Below are 20182 nucleotides of genomic sequence, written 5' to 3'. Positions count from 1 at the left end.
CACAAGAGCGTTTGATTCCACACCGAAAGGGATTTAAATGAATGGGGCTCATAAGGCCTGGTAGACAGCTTCTGTGTGAATACAGAGTATTCCCAATTCACCTACAGAGAGCCCTGTGGGCCAGAGTATTCCCTATTGACCTACAGAGAGCCCTGTGGGCCAGAGTATTCCCTATTGACCTACAGAGAGCCCTGTGGGCCAGAGTATTCCCTATTGACCTAAAGAGAGCCCTGTGGGCCAGAGTATTCCCTATTGACCTACAGAGAGCCCTGTGGGCCAGAGTATTCCCTATTGACCTACAGAGAGCCCTGTGGGCCAGAGTATTCCTTATTGACCTACAGAGAGCCCTGTGGGCCAGAGTATTCCCTATTGACCTACAGAGAACCCTGTGGGCCAGAGTATTCCCTATTCACCTACAGAGAGCCCTGTGGGCCAGAGTATTCCCTATTGACCTACAGAGAGCCCTGTGGGCCAGAGTATTCCCTATTGACCTACAGAGAGCCCTGTGGGCCAGAGTATTCCCAATTCACCTACAGAGAGCCCTGTGGGCCAGAGTATTCCCTATTCACCTACAGAGAGCCCTGTGGGCCAGAGTATTCCCTATTCACCTACAGAGAGCCCTGTGGGCCAGAGTATTCCCTATTCACCTACAGAGAGCCCTGTGGGCCCTGGTCAAAACAGGGCACTACACACCCAGTCTGTAATACCAACAGTGACGACAGAAAGTATTCATACCCCTTGACTTATTCCACATTTTTAAAAAAAAAATGAAAAGCTGAAATGTCTTGAGTCCATAAGTATTTACCTCCCTTTGTTATGACAGGCTTAAACAAGTTCAGCAATTAATAATGTGCTTAAACAAGTCACATAATAAGTTGCAATAATTGTGTTTAACATGATTTTTTAAATGACTACCTCATATCTGTACCCTACACATACAATTATCAGTAAGCTCCCACAATTGTGCAGCGAATTTCAAACACAGATTCAACAACAAAGACAAAAATCTATGGCAAGAACTGAAAATGGTTCTCTAACAACGATCAACAGCCAATTTGACAGAGATTGAAGAATGTGGAAAAGTATAACGAGCAAATGTTCTACAATCCTGGTGTGGAAAGCTCTTAGATACTTACCCAGAAAGCCTCACAGCTGTAATCGTTGCCAAATGTGCTTCTACAAAGTATTGACTCAGGGATCTGAATACGAACAGTTGAATTCTGAAGTTTACATCCACTTAGGTTGGAGTCATTAAAACTAGTTTACAAACACTTAGGTTGGAGTCATTAAAACTAGTTTACAAACACTTAGGTTGGAGTCATTAAAACTCGTTTACAAACACTTAGGTTGGAGTCATTAAAACTCGTTTACAAACACTTAGGTTGGAGTCATTAAAACTCGTTTACAAACACTTAGGTTGGAGTCATTAAAACTAGTTTACAAACACTTAGGTTGGAGTCATTAAAACTAGTTTACATCCACTTAGGTTGGAGTCATTAAAACTAGTTTACAAACACTTAGGTTGGAGTCATTAAAACTCGTTTACAAACACTTAGGTTGGAGTCATTAAAACTCGTTTACAAACACTTAGGTTGGAGTCATTAAAACTCGTTTACAAACACTTAGGTTGGAGTCATTAAAACTTGTTTACAAACACTTAGGTTGGAGTCATTAAAACTAGTTTACAAACACTTAGGTTGGAGTCATTAAAACTAGTTTACATCCACTTAGGTTGGAGTCATTAAAACTAGTTTACAAACACTTAGGTTGGAGTCATTAAAACTCGTTTACAAACACTTAGGTTGGAGTCATTAAAACTCGTTTACAAACACTTAGGTTGGAGTCATTAAAACTCGTTTACAAACACTTAGGTTGGAGTCATTAAAACTTGTTTACAAACACTTAGGTTGGAGTCATTAAAACTCATTTACAAACACTTAGGTTGGAGTCATTAAAACTAGTTTACAAACACTTAGGTTGGAGTCATTAAAACTCGTTTACAAACACTTAGGTTGGAGTCATTAAAACTTGTTTACAAACACTTAGGTTGGAGTCATTAAAACTCGTTTACAAACACTTAGGTTGGAGTCATTAAAACTAGTTTACATACACTTAGGTTGGAGTCATTAAAACTCGTTTACATACACTTAGGTTGGAGTCATTAAAACTTGTTTACAAACACTTAGGTTGGAGTCATTAAAACTCGTTTACAAACACTTAGGTTGGAGTCATTAAAACTCGTTTACAAACACTTAGGTTGGAGTCATTAAAACTCGTTTACAAACACTTAGGTTGGAGTCATTAAAACTCGTTTACAAACACTTAGGTTGGAGTCATTAAAACTAGTTTACAAACACTTAGGTTGGAGTCATTAAAACTCGTTTACAAACACTTAGGTTGGAGTCATTAAAACTCGTTTACAAACACTTAGGTTGGAGTCATTAAAACTCGTTTACAAACACTTAGGTTGGAGTCATTAAAACTCGTTTACAAACACTTAGGTTGGAGTCATTAAAACTCGTTTACAAACACTTAGGTTGGAGTCATTAAAACTTGTTTACAAACACTTAGGTTGGAGTCATTAAAACTCGTTTACAAACACTTAGGTTGGAGTCATTAAAACTCGTTTACAAACACTTAGGTTGGAGTCATTAAAACTCGTTTACAAACACTTAGGTTGGAGTCATTAAAACTCGTTTACAAACACTTAGGTTGGAGTCATTAAAACTAGTTTACATACACTTAGGTTGGAGTCATTAAAACTAGTTTACATACACTTAGGTTGGAGTCATTAAAACTCGTTTACAAACACTTAGGTTGGAGTCATTAAAACTCGTTTACATACACTTAGGTTGGAGTCATTAAAACTCGTTTACAAACACTTAGGTTGGAGTCATTAAAACTAGTTTACATACACTTAGGTTGGAGTCATTAAAACTCGTTTACAAACACTTAGGTTGGAGTCATTAAAACTAGTTTACATACACTTAGGTTGGAGTCATTAAAACTAGTTTACATACACTTAGGTTGGAGTCATTAAAACTAGTTTACAAACACTTAGGTTGGAGTCATTAAAACTTGTTTACAAACACTTAGGTTGGAGTCATTAAAACTCGTTTACAAACACTTAGGTTGGAGTCATTAAAACTCGTTTACAAACACTTAGGTTGGAGTCATTAAAACTCGTTTACAAACACTTAGGTTGGAGTCATTAAAACTCGTTTACAAACACTTAGGTTGGAGTCATTAAAACTCGTTGTTCAACCACTCCACCAATGTCTTGTTAACAAACTATAGTTTTGGCAAGTGGGTTAGGACATCTATTTTGTGCATGACACAAGTCATTTTTCCAACAATTGTTTACAGACAGATTATTTCACTTATAATTCACTGTATCACAATTCCAGTGGGTCAGAAGTTCACATACACTAAGTTGACTGTGCTTTTAAACAGCTTGGAAAATTCCAGAAAATTATGTCATGGCTTTAGAAGCTTCTGATAGGCTAATTGACATCATTTGAGTCATTTGGAGGTGTACCTGTGGATGTATTTCAAGGCCTACCTTCAAACTCAGTGCCTCTTTGCTTGACATCGTGGGAAAATCAAAAGAAATCAGCCAAGATCTCAGAAAATAAATCATAGACCTCCACAAGTCTGGTTCATTCTTGGGAGCAATTTCCAAACACCTGAAGGTACCACGTTCATCTGTACAAACAATAGTACGCAAGTATAAACACCATGGGACCACACAGCCGTCATACCGCTCAGGAAGGAGATGCGTTCTGTCTCTTAGAGATGAACGTACTTTGTTGCGAAAAGCGCAAATCAATCCCAGAACAACAGCAAAGGACCTTGTGAAGATGCTGGAGGAAACAGGTACAAAAGTATCTAGATCCACAGTAACACGAGTCCTATATCGACATAACCTGAAAGGCCGCTCAGCAAGGAAGAAGCCACTGCTCCAAAACCGCCATAAAAAAGCCAACCTACGGTTTGCAACTGCACAAAATCAAATCAAATTTTATTTGTCACATACACATGGTTAGTAGATGTTAATGCGAGTGTAGTGAAATGCTTGTGCTTCTAGTTCCGCCAATCAGTAATAGCAAACGAGTAATCTAACCTAACAATTCCATAACAACTACCTTATACACACAAGTGTAAAGGGATGGATAATATGTACATAAAGATATATGAATGAGTGATGGTACAGAACGGCATAAGCAAGATGCAGTAGATGGTATCGAGTACAGTATATACAGTGGGGCAAAAAAGTATTTAGTCAGCCACCAATTGTGCAAGTTCTCCCACTTAAAAAGATGAGAGAGGCCTGTAATTTTCATCATAGGTACCCAAAAGATCACTGCTCTAGAGGAGATCTGCATGGAGGAATGGGCCAAAATACCAACAACAGTGTGTGATAACCTTGTGAAGACTTACAGAAAACGTTTGACCTCTGTCATTGCCAACAAAGGGTATATAACAAAGTATTGAGATAAACTTTTGTTATTGACCAAATACTTATTTTCCACCATAATTTGCAAATAAATTAATTAAAAATCCTACAATGTGATTTTCTGGATGTTTTTTTCTCATTTTGTCTGTCATAGTTGAAGTGTACCTATGGTGAAAATTACAGGCCTCTCATCTTTTTAAGTGGGAGAACTTGCACAATTGGTGGCTGACTAAATACTTTTTTGCCCCACTGTATAAATGAGATGAGTAATGTAGGGTATGTAAACATTATATTAAGTGGCATTATATAAAGAGACTAGTGATACATTTTTTACATCAATTTTTCCATTATTAAAGTGGCTGGAGTTGAGTCAGTATGTTGGCAGCAGCCACTCAGTGTTAGTGACGGCTGTTTAACAGTCTGATGGCCTTGAGATAGAAGCTGTTTTTTAGTCTCTCGGTCCCTGCTTTGATGCACCTGTACTGACCTCGCCTTCTGGATGATAGCGGGGTGAACAGGAAGTGGCTCGGGTGGTTGATGTCCTTGATGATCTTTATGGCCTTCCTGTGATATCGGGTGGTGTAGGTGTCCTGGAGGGCAGGTAGTTTGCCCCCGGTGATGCGTTGTGCAGACTTCACTACCCTCTAGAGAGCCTTACGGTTGTGGGCGGAGCAATTGCCGTACCAGGCATACAGCCCGACAGGATGCTCTCGATTGTGCATCTGTAAAAGTTTGTGAGTAGTTTTGGTGACAAGCCGAATTTCTTCAGCCTCCTGAGGTGCTGCCGGTTTTCTTTTTGTAATCCGTGATTGACTGTAGAGCCTGCCACATACCTCTTGTGTCTGAGCCGTTGAATTGTGACTCTACTTTGTCTGTATACTGACGCTTAGCTTGTTTGATTGCCTTGCGGAGGGAATAGCTACACTGTTTGTATTCGGCCATGTTTCCGGTCACCTTGCCCTGATTAAAAGCAGTGGTTCGGCGCTTTCAGTTTCGAGCGAATGCTGCCATCAATCCACGGTTTCTGGTTTGGGAATGTTTTAATAGTTGCTGTGGGTACGACATCGCCGATGGAGAAATGTCCCCTGGTCTGATCAAAGAAAAATAGAACTGTTTGGCCATAATGACCATCGTTGTGTTTGGAGGAAAAAGGGGGAGGCTTGCAAGCCGAAGAACACCATCCCAACAGTGAAGCACGGGGGTGGCAGCATCATCATGTTGTGGGGGTGCTTTGCTGCAGGAGGGACTGGTGCACTTCACAAAATAGATGGCATCATGAGGTAGGAAAATTATGTGGATATATTGAAGCAACATCTCAAGACATCAGTCAGGAAGTTAAAGCTTGGTCGCAAATGAGTCTCCAAATGGACAATGACCCCAAGCAGACTTCCAAAGTTGTGGCAAAATGGCTTAAGGACAAAAAGTCAAGGTATTGGAGTGGCCATCACAAAGCCCTGACCTCAATCCTATAGAACAATTGTGGGCAGAACTGAAAAAGTGTGTGTGAACAAGGAGGCCTACAAACCTGACTCAGTTACACCAGCTCTGTCAGGAGGAATGGGCCAAAATTCACCCAACTTATTGCGGGAAGCTTGTAGAAGGCTACCCGAAACGTTTGACCCAAGTTAAACAATTTAAAGGTAATGCTACCAAATACTAATTGAGTGTATGTAAACGTCTGACCCACTGGGAATGTCATGAAAGAAATAAAAGCTGAAATAAATAATTCTCTCTACTATTATTCTAGCATTTCACATTCTTAAAATAAAGTGGTGATCCTAACTGACCTAAGACAGGGAATTTTCTCTAGGATTAAATGTCAGGACTTGTGAAAAACTGATTTTTTAAATGTATTTGGCTAAGGTGTATGTAAACCTCCGACTTCAACTGTATGTAAATTAGATATTTCTGTAATCCATTTTGCAATACATTTGCAAAGTTTTCTAAAAACCTGTTTTCACTCGGTCATTATGGGCTATTGTGTGTAGATGGGTGAGACATAAAGGACCTTTAATCCTTTTGAATGCAGCCTGTAACAGAACAACATGTGAAACCAGTCAAGGGGTATGAATACTTTCTGAAGGTCCTGTACATGGAAAAAGGGATGAAGCCTTTGATTCTGTCTTCCTCACCCTCCTCTTCTAACAGATCACTGATATTGATTCAGTTTGCTGTTGTCTGTCGGGTATAGAGCCGTTCGTATAGAGACGTTCGTATAGAGCCATTTGTATAGAACCGTTAAAATCGAGCCGTTCGCATAGAGCTGTTAAAATTGAGCCGTTCGTACAGAGCCATTCGTACAGAGCCGTTTGTACAGAGCCGTTTGTACAGAGCCGTGATCTAAGGAGATGTGTTTAAGTGGTGCTTGTCTGTAAACGTCAGTCAGAGAGTCAGTAAGAAGCGGTTTTCCGTGTGTGTGTGTGTGTGTGTGTATGTGTGTGCGTGCCTGCTTGTGCGCGTGCATCTGTGTTATGATGGGTACAGGAGATGGAGGCTTTCTCTGCCGAGTGTTCAGCTAGGTCTGGTACAGAATTTATGTACAATAAAATACCCTTTGGTTCAGAATAGAGAGACAGGGGAGATATCACTGGTGATATCACTAGGGCTGGGAGTGATATCACTGGGGCTGGGAGTGATATCAATGGGGCTGGGAGTGATATCACTAGGGCTGGGCTGGGAGTGATATCACTGGGGCTGGGCTGGGAGTGATATCACTAGGGCTGGGAGTGATATCACTAGGGCTGGGCTGGGAGTGATATCACTAGGTCTGGGAGTGATATCACAAGGACTGGGTTGGGAGTGATATCACTAGGGCTGGGAGTGATATCACTAGGGCTGGGTTGTGAGTGATATCACTAGGGCTGGGCTGGGAGTGATATCACTAGGGCTGGGCTGGGAGTGATATCACTAGGGCTGGGAGTGATATCACTAGGGCTGGGAGTGATATCACAAGGACTGGGTTGGGAGTGATATCACTAGGGCTGGGAGTGATATCACTAGGGCTGGGTTGTGAGTGATATCACTAGGGCTGGGCTGGGATTGATATCACTAGGGCTGGGAGTGATATCACTAGGGCTGGGAGTGATATCACAAGGACTGGGTTGGGAGTGATATCACTAGGGCTGGGAGTGATATCACTAGGGTTGGGAGTGATATCACTAGGGTTGGGAGTGATATCACTAGGGCTGGGAGTGATATCACTAGCGCTGGGAGTGATATCACTAGGGCTGGGTTGGGAGTGATATCAATGGGGCTGGGAGTGATATCACTAGGGCTGGGAGTGATATCACAAGGGCTGGGTTGGGAGTGATATCAATGGGGTTGGGAGTGATATCAATGGGGCTGGGCGTGATATCACTAGGGCTGGAGTGATATCACAAGGGCTGGGTTGGGAGTGATATCACTAGGGCTGGGTTGGGAGTGATATCACTAGGGCTGGGTTGGGAGTGATATCAATGGGGTTGGGAGTGATATCACTAGGGCTGGAGTGATATCACAAGGGCTGGGTTGGGAGTGATATCACTAGGGCTGGGCTGGGAGTGATATCACTAGGGCTGGGTTGGGAGTGATATCAATGGGGCTGGGAGTGATATCACTAGGGCTGGAGAGATATCACAAGAGCTGGGTTGGGAGTGATATCACTAGGGCTGGGTTGGGAGTGATATCACTAGGGCTGGGTTGGGAGTGATATCACTAGGGCTGGGTTGGGAGTGATATCACTAGGGCTGGGAGTGATATCACTAGGGCTGGGAGTGATATCACTAGGGCTGGAGTGATATCACAAGGGCTGGGTTGGGAGTGATATCACTAGGGCTGGGTTGGGAGTGATATCAATGGGGCTGGGAGTGATATCACTAGGGCTGGGTTGGGAGTGATATCAATGGGGCTGGGTTGGGAGTGATATCACTAGGGCTGGGTTGGGAGTGATATCACTAGGGCTGGGTTGGGAGTGGTATCAATGGGGTTGAGAGTGATATCAATGGGGTTGGGAGTGATATCAATGGGGCTGGGTTGGGAGTAGTATCAATGGGGCTGGGTTGGGAGTGATATCACTAGGGCTGGGTTGGGAGTAGTATCAATGGGGCTGGGTTGGGAGTGATATCACTAGGGCTGGGTTGGGAGTGATATCACTAGGGCTGGGTTGGGAGTGATATCACTAGGGCTGGGTTGGGAGTAGTATCAATGGGGCTGGGAGTGATATCACTAGGGCTGGGTTGGGAGTAGTATCAATGGGGCTGGGTTGGGAGTGATATCACTAGGGCTGGGTTGGGAGTAGTATCAATGGGGCTGGGTTGGGAGTGATATCACTAGGGCTGGGTTGGGAGTAGTATCAATGGGGCTGGGTTGGGAGTGATATCACTAGGGCTGGGTTGGGAGTAGTATCAATGGGGCTGGGAGTGATATCACTAGGGCTGGGTTGGGAGTAGTATCAACGGGGCTGGGTTGGGAGTGATATCACTAGGGCTGGGTTGGGAGTAGTATCAATGGGGCTGGGTTGGGAGTGATATCACTAGGGCTGGGTTGGGAGTAGTATCAATGGGGCTGGGAGTGATATCACTAGGGCTGGGTTGGGAGTAGTATCAATGGGGCTGGGTTGGGAGTGATATCACTAGGGCTGGGTTGGGAGTAGTATCAATGGGGCTGGGTTGGGAGTAGTATCAATTGGGCTGGGTTGGGAGTGATATCACTAGGGCTGGGAGTGATATCACTAGGGCTGGGTTGTGAGTGATATCACTAGGGCTGGGCTGGGAGTGATATCACTAGGGCTGGGCTGGGAGTGATATCACTAGGGCTGGGAGTGATATCACTAGGGCTGGGAGTGATATCACAAGGACTGGGTTGGGAGTGATATCACTAGGGCTGGGAGTGATATCACTAGGGCTGGGTTGTGAGTGATATCACTAGGGCTGGGCTGGGATTGATATCACTAGGGCTGGGAGTGATATCACTAGGGCTGGGAGTGATATCACAAGGACTGGGTTGGGAGTGATATCACTAGGGCTGGGAGTGATATCACTAGGGTTGGGAGTGATATCACTAGGGTTGGGAGTGATATCACTAGGGCTGGGAGTGATATCACTAGCGCTGGGAGTGATATCACTAGGGCTGGGTTGGGAGTGATATCAATGGGGCTGGGAGTGATATCACTAGGGCTGGGAGTGATATCACAAGGGCTGGGTTGGGAGTGATATCAATGGGGTTGGGAGTGATATCAATGGGGCTGGGCGTGATATCACTAGGGCTGGAGTGATATCACAAGGGCTGGGTTGGGAGTGATATCACTAGGGCTGGGTTGGGAGTGATATCACTAGGGCTGGGTTGGGAGTGATATCAATGGGGTTGGGAGTGATATCACTAGGGCTGGAGTGATATCACAAGGGCTGGGTTGGGAGTGATATCACTAGGGCTGGGCTGGGAGTGATATCACTAGGGCTGGGTTGGGAGTGATATCAATGGGGCTGGGAGTGATATCACTAGGGCTGGAGAGATATCACAAGAGCTGGGTTGGGAGTGATATCACTAGGGCTGGGTTGGGAGTGATATCACTAGGGCTGGGTTGGGAGTGATATCACTAGGGCTGGGTTGGGAGTGATATCACTAGGGCTGGGAGTGATATCACTAGGGCTGGGAGTGATATCACTAGGGCTGGAGTGATATCACAAGGGCTGGGTTGGGAGTGATATCACTAGGGCTGGGTTGGGAGTGATATCAATGGGGCTGGGAGTGATATCACTAGGGCTGGGTTGGGAGTGATATCAATGGGGCTGGGTTGGGAGTGATATCACTAGGGCTGGGTTGGGAGTGATATCACTAGGGCTGGGTTGGGAGTGGTATCAATGGGGTTGAGAGTGATATCAATGGGGTTGGGAGTGATATCAATGGGGCTGGGTTGGGAGTAGTATCAATGGGGCTGGGTTGGGAGTGATATCACTAGGGCTGGGTTGGGAGTAGTATCAATGGGGCTGGGTTGGGAGTGATATCACTAGGGCTGGGTTGGGAGTGATATCACTAGGGCTGGGTTGGGAGTGATATCACTAGGGCTGGGTTGGGAGTAGTATCAATGGGGCTGGGAGTGATATCACTAGGGCTGGGTTGGGAGTAGTATCAATGGGGCTGGGTTGGGAGTGATATCACTAGGGCTGGGTTGGGAGTAGTATCAATGGGGCTGGGTTGGGAGTGATATCACTAGGGCTGGGTTGGGAGTAGTATCAATGGGGCTGGGTTGGGAGTGATATCACTAGGGCTGGGTTGGGAGTAGTATCAATGGGGCTGGGAGTGATATCACTAGGGCTGGGTTGGGAGTAGTATCAATGGGGCTGGGTTGGGAGTGATATCACTAGGGCTGGGTTGGGAGTAGTATCAATGGGGCTGGGTTGGGAGTGATATCACTAGGGCTGGGTTGGGAGTAGTATCAATGGGGCTGGGAGTGATATCACTAGGGCTGGGTTGGGAGTAGTATCAATGGGGCTGGGTTGGGAGTGATATCACTAGGGCTGGGTTGGGAGTAGTATCAATGGGGCTGGGTTGGGAGTAGTATCAATTGGGCTGGGTTGGGAGTGATATCACTAGGGCTGGGAGTGATATCACTAGGGCTGGGTTGTGAGTGATATCACTAGGGCTGGGCTGGGAGTGATATCACTAGGGCTGGGCTGGGAGTGATATCACTAGGGCTGGGAGTGATATCACTAGGGCTGGGAGTGATATCACAAGGACTGGGTTGGGAGTGATATCACTAGGGCTGGGAGTGATATCACTAGGGCTGGGTTGTGAGTGATATCACTAGGGCTGGGCTGGGATTGATATCACTAGGGCTGGGAGTGATATCACTAGGGCTGGGAGTGATATCACAAGGACTGGGTTGGGAGTGATATCACTAGGGCTGGGAGTGATATCACTAGGGTTGGGAGTGATATCACTAGGGTTGGGAGTGATATCACTAGGGCTGGGAGTGATATCACTAGCGCTGGGAGTGATATCACTAGGGCTGGGTTGGGAGTGATATCAATGGGGCTGGGAGTGATATCACTAGGGCTGGGAGTGATATCACAAGGGCTGGGTTGGGAGTGATATCAATGGGGTTGGGAGTGATATCAATGGGGCTGGGCGTGATATCACTAGGGCTGGAGTGATATCACAAGGGCTGGGTTGGGAGTGATATCACTAGGGCTGGGTTGGGAGTGATATCACTAGGGCTGGGTTGGGAGTGATATCAATGGGGTTGGGAGTGATATCACTAGGGCTGGAGTGATATCACAAGGGCTGGGTTGGGAGTGATATCACTAGGGCTGGGCTGGGAGTGATATCACTAGGGCTGGGTTGGGAGTGATATCAATGGGGCTGGGAGTGATATCACTAGGGCTGGAGAGATATCACAAGAGCTGGGTTGGGAGTGATATCACTAGGGCTGGGTTGGGAGTGATATCACTAGGGCTGGGTTGGGAGTGATATCACTAGGGCTGGGTTGGGAGTGATATCACTAGGTCTGGGAGTGATATCACTAGGGCTGGGAGTGATATCACTAGGGCTGGAGTGATATCACAAGGGCTGGGTTGGGAGTGATATCACTAGGGCTGGGTTGGGAGTGATATCAATGGGGCTGGGAGTGATATCACTAGGGCTGGGTTGGGAGTGATATCAATGGGGCTGGGTTGGGAGTGATATCACTAGGGCTGGGTTGGGAGTGATATCACTAGGGCTGGGTTGGGAGTGGTATCAATGGGGTTGAGAGTGATATCAATGGGGTTGGGAGTGATATCAATGGGGCTGGGTTGGGAGTAGTATCAATGGGGCTGGGTTGGGAGTGATATCACTAGGGCTGGGTTGGGAGTAGTATCAATGGGGCTGGGTTGGGAGTGATATCACTAGGGCTGGGTTGGGAGTGATATCACTAGGGCTGGGTTGGGAGTGATATCACTAGGGCTGGGTTGGGAGTAGTATCAATGGGGCTGGGAGTGATATCACTAGGGCTGGGTTGGGAGTAGTATCAATGGGGCTGGGTTGGGAGTGATATCACTAGGGCTGGGTTGGGAGTAGTATCAATGGGGCTGGGTTGGGAGTGATATCACTAGGGCTGGGTTGGGAGTAGTATCAATGGGGCTGGGTTGGGAGTGATATCACTAGGGCTGGGTTGGGAGTAGTATCAATGGGGCTGGGAGTGATATCACTAGGGCTGGGTTGGGAGTAGTATCAATGGGGCTGGGTTGGGAGTGATATCACTAGGGCTGGGTTGGGAGTAGTATCAATGGGGCTGGGTTGGGAGTGATATCACTAGGGCTGGGTTGGGAGTAGTATCAATGGGGCTGGGAGTGATATCACTAGGGCTGGGTTGGGAGTAGTATCAATGGGGCTGGGTTGGGAGTGATATCACTAGGGCTGGGTTGGGAGTAGTATCAATGGGGCTGGGTTGGGAGTAGTATCAATTGGGCTGGGTTGGGAGTGATATCACTAGGGCTGGGAGTGATATCACTAGGGCTGGGTTGTGAGTGATATCACTAGGGCTGGGCTGGGAGTGATATCACTAGGGCTGGGCTGGGAGTGATATCACTAGGGCTGGGAGTGATATCACTAGGGCTGGGAGTGATATCACAAGGACTGGGTTGGGAGTGATATCACTAGGGCTGGGAGTGATATCACTAGGGCTGGGTTGTGAGTGATATCACTAGGGCTGGGCTGGGATTGATATCACTAGGGCTGGGAGTGATATCACTAGGGCTGGGAGTGATATCACAAGGACTGGGTTGGGAGTGATATCACTAGGGCTGGGAGTGATATCACTAGGGTTGGGAGTGATATCACTAGGGTTGGGAGTGATATCACTAGGGCTGGGAGTGATATCACTAGCGCTGGGAGTGATATCACTAGGGCTGGGTTGGGAGTGATATCAATGGGGCTGGGAGTGATATCACTAGGGCTGGGAGTGATATCACAAGGGCTGGGTTGGGAGTGATATCAATGGGGTTGGGAGTGATATCAATGGGGCTGGGCGTGATATCACTAGGGCTGGAGTGATATCACAAGGGCTGGGTTGGGAGTGATATCACTAGGGCTGGGTTGGGAGTGATATCACTAGGGCTGGGTTGGGAGTGATATCAATGGGGTTGGGAGTGATATCACTAGGGCTGGAGTGATATCACAAGGGCTGGGTTGGGAGTGATATCACTAGGGCTGGGCTGGGAGTGATATCACTAGGGCTGGGTTGGGAGTGATATCAATGGGGCTGGGAGTGATATCACTAGGGCTGGAGAGATATCACAAGAGCTGGGTTGGGAGTGATATCACTAGGGCTGGGTTGGGAGTGATATCACTAGGGCTGGGTTGGGAGTGATATCACTAGGGCTGGGTTGGGAGTGATATCACTAGGGCTGGGAGTGATATCACTAGGGCTGGGAGTGATATCACTAGGGCTGGAGTGATATCACAAGGGCTGGGTTGGGAGTGATATCACTAGGGCTGGGTTGGGAGTGATATCAATGGGGCTGGGAGTGATATCACTAGGGCTGGGTTGGGAGTGATATCAATGGGGCTGGGTTGGGAGTGATATCACTAGGGCTGGGTTGGGAGTGATATCACTAGGGCTGGGTTGGGAGTGGTATCAATGGGGTTGAGAGTGATATCAATGGGGTTGGGAGTGATATCAATGGGGCTGGGTTGGGAGTAGTATCAATGGGGCTGGGTTGGGAGTGATATCACTAGGGCTGGGTTGGGAGTAGTATCAATGGGGCTGGGTTGGGAGTGATATCACTAGGGCTGGGTTGGGAGTGATATCACTAGGGCTGGGTTGGGAGTGATATCACTAGGGCTGGGTTGGGAGTAGTATCAATGGGGCTGGGAGTGATATCACTAGGGCTGGGTTGGGAGTAGTATCAATGGGGCTGGGTTGGGAGTGATATCACTAGGGCTGGGTTGGGAGTAGTATCAATGGGGCTGGGTTGGGAGTGATATCACTAGGGCTGGGTTGGGAGTAGTATCAATGGGGCTGGGTTGGGAGTGATATCACTAGGGCTGGGTTGGGAGTAGTATCAATGGGGCTGGGAGTGATATCACTAGGGCTGGGTTGGGAGTAGTATCAATGGGGCTGGGTTGGGAGTGATATCACTAGGGCTGGGTTGGGAGTAGTATCAATGGGGCTGGGTTGGGAGTGATATCACTAGGGCTGGGTTGGGAGTAGTATCAATGGGGCTGGGAGTGATATCACTAGGGCTGGGTTGGGAGTAGTATCAATGGGGCTGGGTTGGGAGTGATATCACTAGGGCTGGGTTGGGAGTAGTATCAATGGGGCTGGGTTGGGAGTAGTATCAATTGGGCTGGGTTGGGAGTGATATCACTAGGGCTGGGTTGGGAGTGATATCACTAGGGCTGGGTTGGGAGTGATATCAATGGGGCTGGGTTGGGAGTGATATCAATGGGGCTGGGAGTGATATCACTAGGGCTGGGTTGGGAGTAGTATCAATGGGGCTGGGAGTGATATCACTAGGGCTGGGTTGGGAGTGATATCAATGGGGCTGGGAGTGATATCACTAGGGCTGGGTTGGGAGTAGTATCAATGGGGCTGGGTTGGGAGTGATATCACTAGGGCTGGGTTGGGAGTAGTATCAATGGGGCTGGGTTGGGAGTGATATCACTAGGGCTGGGTTGGGAGTAGTATCAATGGGGCTGGGTTGGGAGTGATATCACTAGGGCTGGGTTGGGAGTAGTATCAATGGGGCTGGAAGTGATATCACTAGGGCTGGGTTGGGAGTAGTATCAATGGGGCTGGGTTGGGAGTGATATCACTAGGGCTGGGTTGGGAGTAGTATCAATGGGGCTGGGTTGGGAGTAGTATCAATGGGGCTGGGTTGGGAGTGATATCACTAGGGCTGGGTTGGGAGTGATATCAATGGGGCTGGGTTGGGAGTGATATCAATGGGGCTGGGTTGGGAGTAGTATCACTAGGGCTGGGTTGGGAGTGATATCACTAGGGCTGGGTTGGGAGTGATATCACTAGGGCTGGGTTGGGAGTGATATCACTAGGGCTGGGTTGGGAGTGATATCACTAGGGCTGGGTTGGGAGTGATATCACTAGGGCTGGGTTGGGAGTGATATCACTAGGGCTGGGTTGGGAGTGATATCACTAGGGCTGGGTTGGGAGTGATATCACTAGGGCTGGGTTGGGAGTGATATCAATGGGGCTGGGTTGGGAGTGATATCACTAGGGCTGGGTTGGGAGTGATATCAATGGGGCTGGGTTGGGAGTGATATCAATGGGGCTGGGCTGACGCCCTGATTGACGGCAGAACAACGACTAACGTCCTCAGTCATTATGCAAAACATTCTCCTCCTCTTTACAGCCTGACTCAGTCATTATGCAAAACATTATTCTCCTCTACACAGCCTGACTCAGTCATTATGCAAAACATTCTCTTCTCTTTACAGCCTGACTCAGTCATTATGCAAAACATTCTCTTCTCTTTACAGCCTGACTCAGTCATTATGCAAAACATTCTCTTCTCTTTACAGCCTGACTCAGTCATTATGCAAAACATTATTCTCCTCTACACAGCCTGACTCAGTCATTATGCAAAACATTCTCCTCCTCTTTACAGCCTGACTCAGTCATTATGCAAAACATTCTTATCCTCTATACAGCCTGACTCAGTCATTATGCAAAACATTATTCTCCTCTATACAGCCTGACTCAGTCATTATGCAAAACATTCTCCTCCTCTATACAGCCTGACTCAGTCATTATGCAAAACATTCTTCTCCTCTATACAGCCTGACTCAGTCATTATGCAAAACATTCTCTTCTCTTTACAGCCTGACTCAGTCATTATGCAAAACATTCTCTTCTCTTTACAGCCTGACTCAGTCATTATGCAAAACATTCTCTTCTCTTTACAGCCTGACTCAGTCATTATGCAAAACATTATTCTCCTCTACACAGCCTGACTCAGTCATTATGCAAAACATTCTCCTCCTCTATACAGCCTGACTCAGTCATTATGCAAAACATTCTCCTCCTCTATACAGCCTGACTCAGTCATTATGCAAAACATTCTCCTCCTCTATACAGCCTGACTCAGTCATTATGCAACACATTTTCCTCCTCTATACAGCCTGACTCAGTCATTATGCAAAACATTCTCCTCCTCTATACAGCCTGACTCAGTCATTATGCAAAACATTCTCCTCCTCTATACAGCCTGACTCAGTCATTATGCAAAACATTCTCCTCCTCTATACAGCCTGACTCAGTCATTATGCAAAACATTCTCCTCCTCTATACAGCCTGACTCAGTCATTATGCAAAACATTCTCCTCCTCTATACAGCCTGACTCAGTCATTATGCAAAACATTCTCCTCCTCTATACAGCCTGACTCAGTCATTATGCAAAACATTCTCCTCCTCTATACAGCCTGACTCAGTCATTATGCAAAACATTCTCCTCCTCTATACAGCCTGACTCAGTCATTATGCAAAACATTCTCCTCCTCTATACAGCCTGACTCAGTCATTATGCAACACATTTTCCTCGTCTACACAGCCTGACTCAGTCACTATGCATATTACACTAGGCTCATGTATCTCTATCATGTTCAAGTAGAACCTAAACACAAAAAAAAAAAAAAAAGAAGCAATCTGGCTTGAATCTGTTTCTCTGTTATTAGTGTATTATTCAGTATACAAAATAAACAAAGCTCAACAGAATAAATACAAATAAAGTCGTTAACATGTTTAAAGGTCTAATGCAGCTGGGTTTTTATATCAATATCAAATCATTTCTGCGTAATAATGAAGTATCTTACTGTGATTGTTTTCAAGTAAAATGGTCAAAAAGAAACAAAAATAGCTTCTTGGCAAAACGCAATATCTCAAGCAATACTATTTTTTTTAGGACTGTCCGGGAGTGGTCTGAGTGGGGAAGGGAAGATGGAAAATGAGCTGCTATTGGCAGAGAGGTTGGGAACTATCTTTCTCATTGGTCTACTTAATAATTTACCGCCTGGTGATGTCACCGCGGAAGGGCAACACTCCATAAAAACAGGCGGACATTTAAGCTGGTCTTTTCAAACAGCTCTTACACTACAAGGCCCTCCTCATCCTTCTCAACATTTCACATAATTATTCCTCATAGTGTGGAGATATAGATTAAACACAGTTAATATATATAGATAAATCACAGTTAATATATATAGATAAAACACAGTTAAACCTCATAGTGTGGAGATATAGATAAAACACAGTTAAATCATGTTTTTGACTGAACTGGACCTTTAATTGAAACTGATAAAAACCCATCTAGGAGAATAGGCTAGCTACAGTATCTGAATTCACCTACACAGATAGCTGAAGGTCTGGCGGAAAGGGCCAGAACTTATAGCTGTTGCTAGAAGATAGCTATAGTCTGCATCCCTGACAACATTGTGTAACATCTCTCCACAACATTGGAATCTTTGGAAACAAGCGTGTTTTTTTTTAAATGAATACTATCAAGTGATATCCTCTGGGTCCACATTGTACATTTAGTTGTATATGTCTCTGTTACCCAAAATGGATTCAATTCAACGTGTTCTATAACAACAACAGCTGTGGAAATGTCCAAGAATGTCTCTGCAGATTAAAGTTACCATGGTGACAGCCAGCAGCACAAATACCCTGTCCTTCTCTCCACAGATCTGTTATGTACTGTCTCCACTCTGCTATATTCCTCCATATCATCCGCCTAAACCTTATGAGGCATATTGATTGGCTAGCAGAGGGTGGTCGTAGAGAGGAAGATGTGTGAGTGTATGAGTGAGTGTGTGTGAGAGGGAGAAATGGTGAGAGAGAGAGAGAGAGAGAGGGTGAGAGACAGAGAGAGGGTGAAAGACAGAGAGTGGGAACTATTTGCTCATAATATGATATTTGTAATGTCTTTTATTATTTTGGAACTTTTGTGAGTGTAATGTTTACTGTTCATTTTTATTGTTGATTTCACTTTTGATTATTATCTATTTCACTTGCTTTGGCAATGTTAACATTTGTTTCCCATGCCAATAAAGCCGTTAAATTCTCTCTCTATATATATTTATATTTACAGAGAGAGAGAGAGAGACAGACAGAGAGAGACAGAGAGAGAGACAGAGAGAGAGACAGAGAGAGAGACAGAGAGAGAGACAGAGAGAGAGACAGAGAAAGAGACAAAGAGAGTGAGAGAGAGACAAAGAGAGTGAGAGAGAGACAGAGAGAGAGAGAGACAGAGAGAGAGACAAAGAGAGTGAGAGAGAGACAAAGATAGTGAGAGAGAGACAGAGAGAGAGAGACAGAGAGAGAGACATATAGACAGAGAGAGAGACAGAGAGAGATACAAAGAGAGTGAGAGAGAGACAAAGAGAGTGAGAGAGAGACAGAGAGAGAGAGAGACAGAGAGAGAGAGAGAGAGAGACAGAGAGAGAGAGAGAGAGAGAGAGACAGAGAGAGAGAGAGAGAGAGACAGAGAGAGAGAGAGAGAGATTGCTTTCTTTTCCATTTGTATACTGCATCCCATCCAGTGCTATTTTGGAAGGTTTGTAGATGTAGTCTATATGACACCCTATCATTCTAGATTACAAAATCCATCATCCAATTCCAACGTCTACCTAGGCCCACACATAGTTTTAATAACAGTTTTTATTTTGAATACCCTCAACTGTCAAGTAAGGCAGAAAAGGAGAGGGAGGGAGAGAGATGAAGAAAGAGAGAGAGAGAGGAAGAAAGAGAGAGAGAGAGAGAGAGACAGAGAAGGAGAGAGAGAGAGAGAAGGAGAGAGAGAGAGAGCCTGACAACAACCTGACAACCGCCCCACACCCACTGAGGAATTACACAAGCCACAGATTTAACCGTTTCCTTATGGCCTCAAATGGAACGTACAGCGGCAAGGAAGAGTATGTGAACTCTTTGGAAATACCTGGATTTCTGCATAAATTAGTCATAACATTTAATCTGATCTTCCTCTAGGTCAAAACACAGTCTGATTAAACTAATAACACAAAGAATTATACGTGTTCATGTCTTTATGGAACACAGCGTGTAAACATTCACAGTGCAGGATGGGAAAAGTATGTGAACCCCTGGATTTAATATCTGGTTGACCCTCCTTTGGCAGCAATAACCTCAACCAAACGTTTTCTGTAGTTGTGGATCAGACCTGCACAACGGTCAGGAGGAATTTTGGACCATTCCTCTTTACAAAACTGTTTCAGTTCAGCAATATTCTTAGGATGTCTGGTGTGAACTGCTCTCTTGAGGTGGTGCCACAGCATCTCAATCGGGTTGAGGTCAGGACGGACTGGGCCACTCCAGAAGGCGTATTTTCTTCTGTTGAAGCCATTCTGTTGTTGATTTAATTCTGTGTTTTGGGTCATTGTCCTGTTGCATCACTTAACTTATGTTGAGCTTCAATTGCAGGACAGATGTCAAGACATTTTGCAGGAGAATGTAAGGCTAAACTTGGGAATGCATTTTTCTGTCTACGCACTGAGGCACTAAAGCAGCCCCAAACCATGATGCTCCCTCCACTATACTTTACAGTTGGGTTGAGGTTTTCATGTTGGTGTGCTGTGCCTTTTTCTCCCCACATAGTGCTGTGTGTTCCTTCCAAACAACTCAACTGTAGTTTCATCTGTCCACAGAATATTTTGCCAGTAGCGCTGTGGAACATCCAGGTGCACTTTTATAGACTTCATACGTGCAGCAATGGTTTTTTTCGGACAGCAGTGGCTTCTTC

General features: G+C 45.7%; 1 protein-coding gene across 2 annotated transcripts in view; it reads right to left on the bottom strand.

The window, feature by feature from the left end:
* Positions 1 to 20182, bottom strand: part of LOC118964702 (ras-related protein Rab-6B) — a 146605-nt gene that overhangs the window by 87848 nt on the left and 38575 nt on the right. The window lies entirely within an intron of this gene.

This window comes from Oncorhynchus mykiss, chromosome 5, assembly GCF_013265735.2.
Source record: "Oncorhynchus mykiss isolate Arlee chromosome 5, USDA_OmykA_1.1, whole genome shotgun sequence".
Classification (NCBI taxonomy): domain Eukaryota; kingdom Metazoa; phylum Chordata; class Actinopteri; order Salmoniformes; family Salmonidae; genus Oncorhynchus; species Oncorhynchus mykiss.
This window is presented reverse-complemented; position numbering and strand designations above follow the sequence as displayed.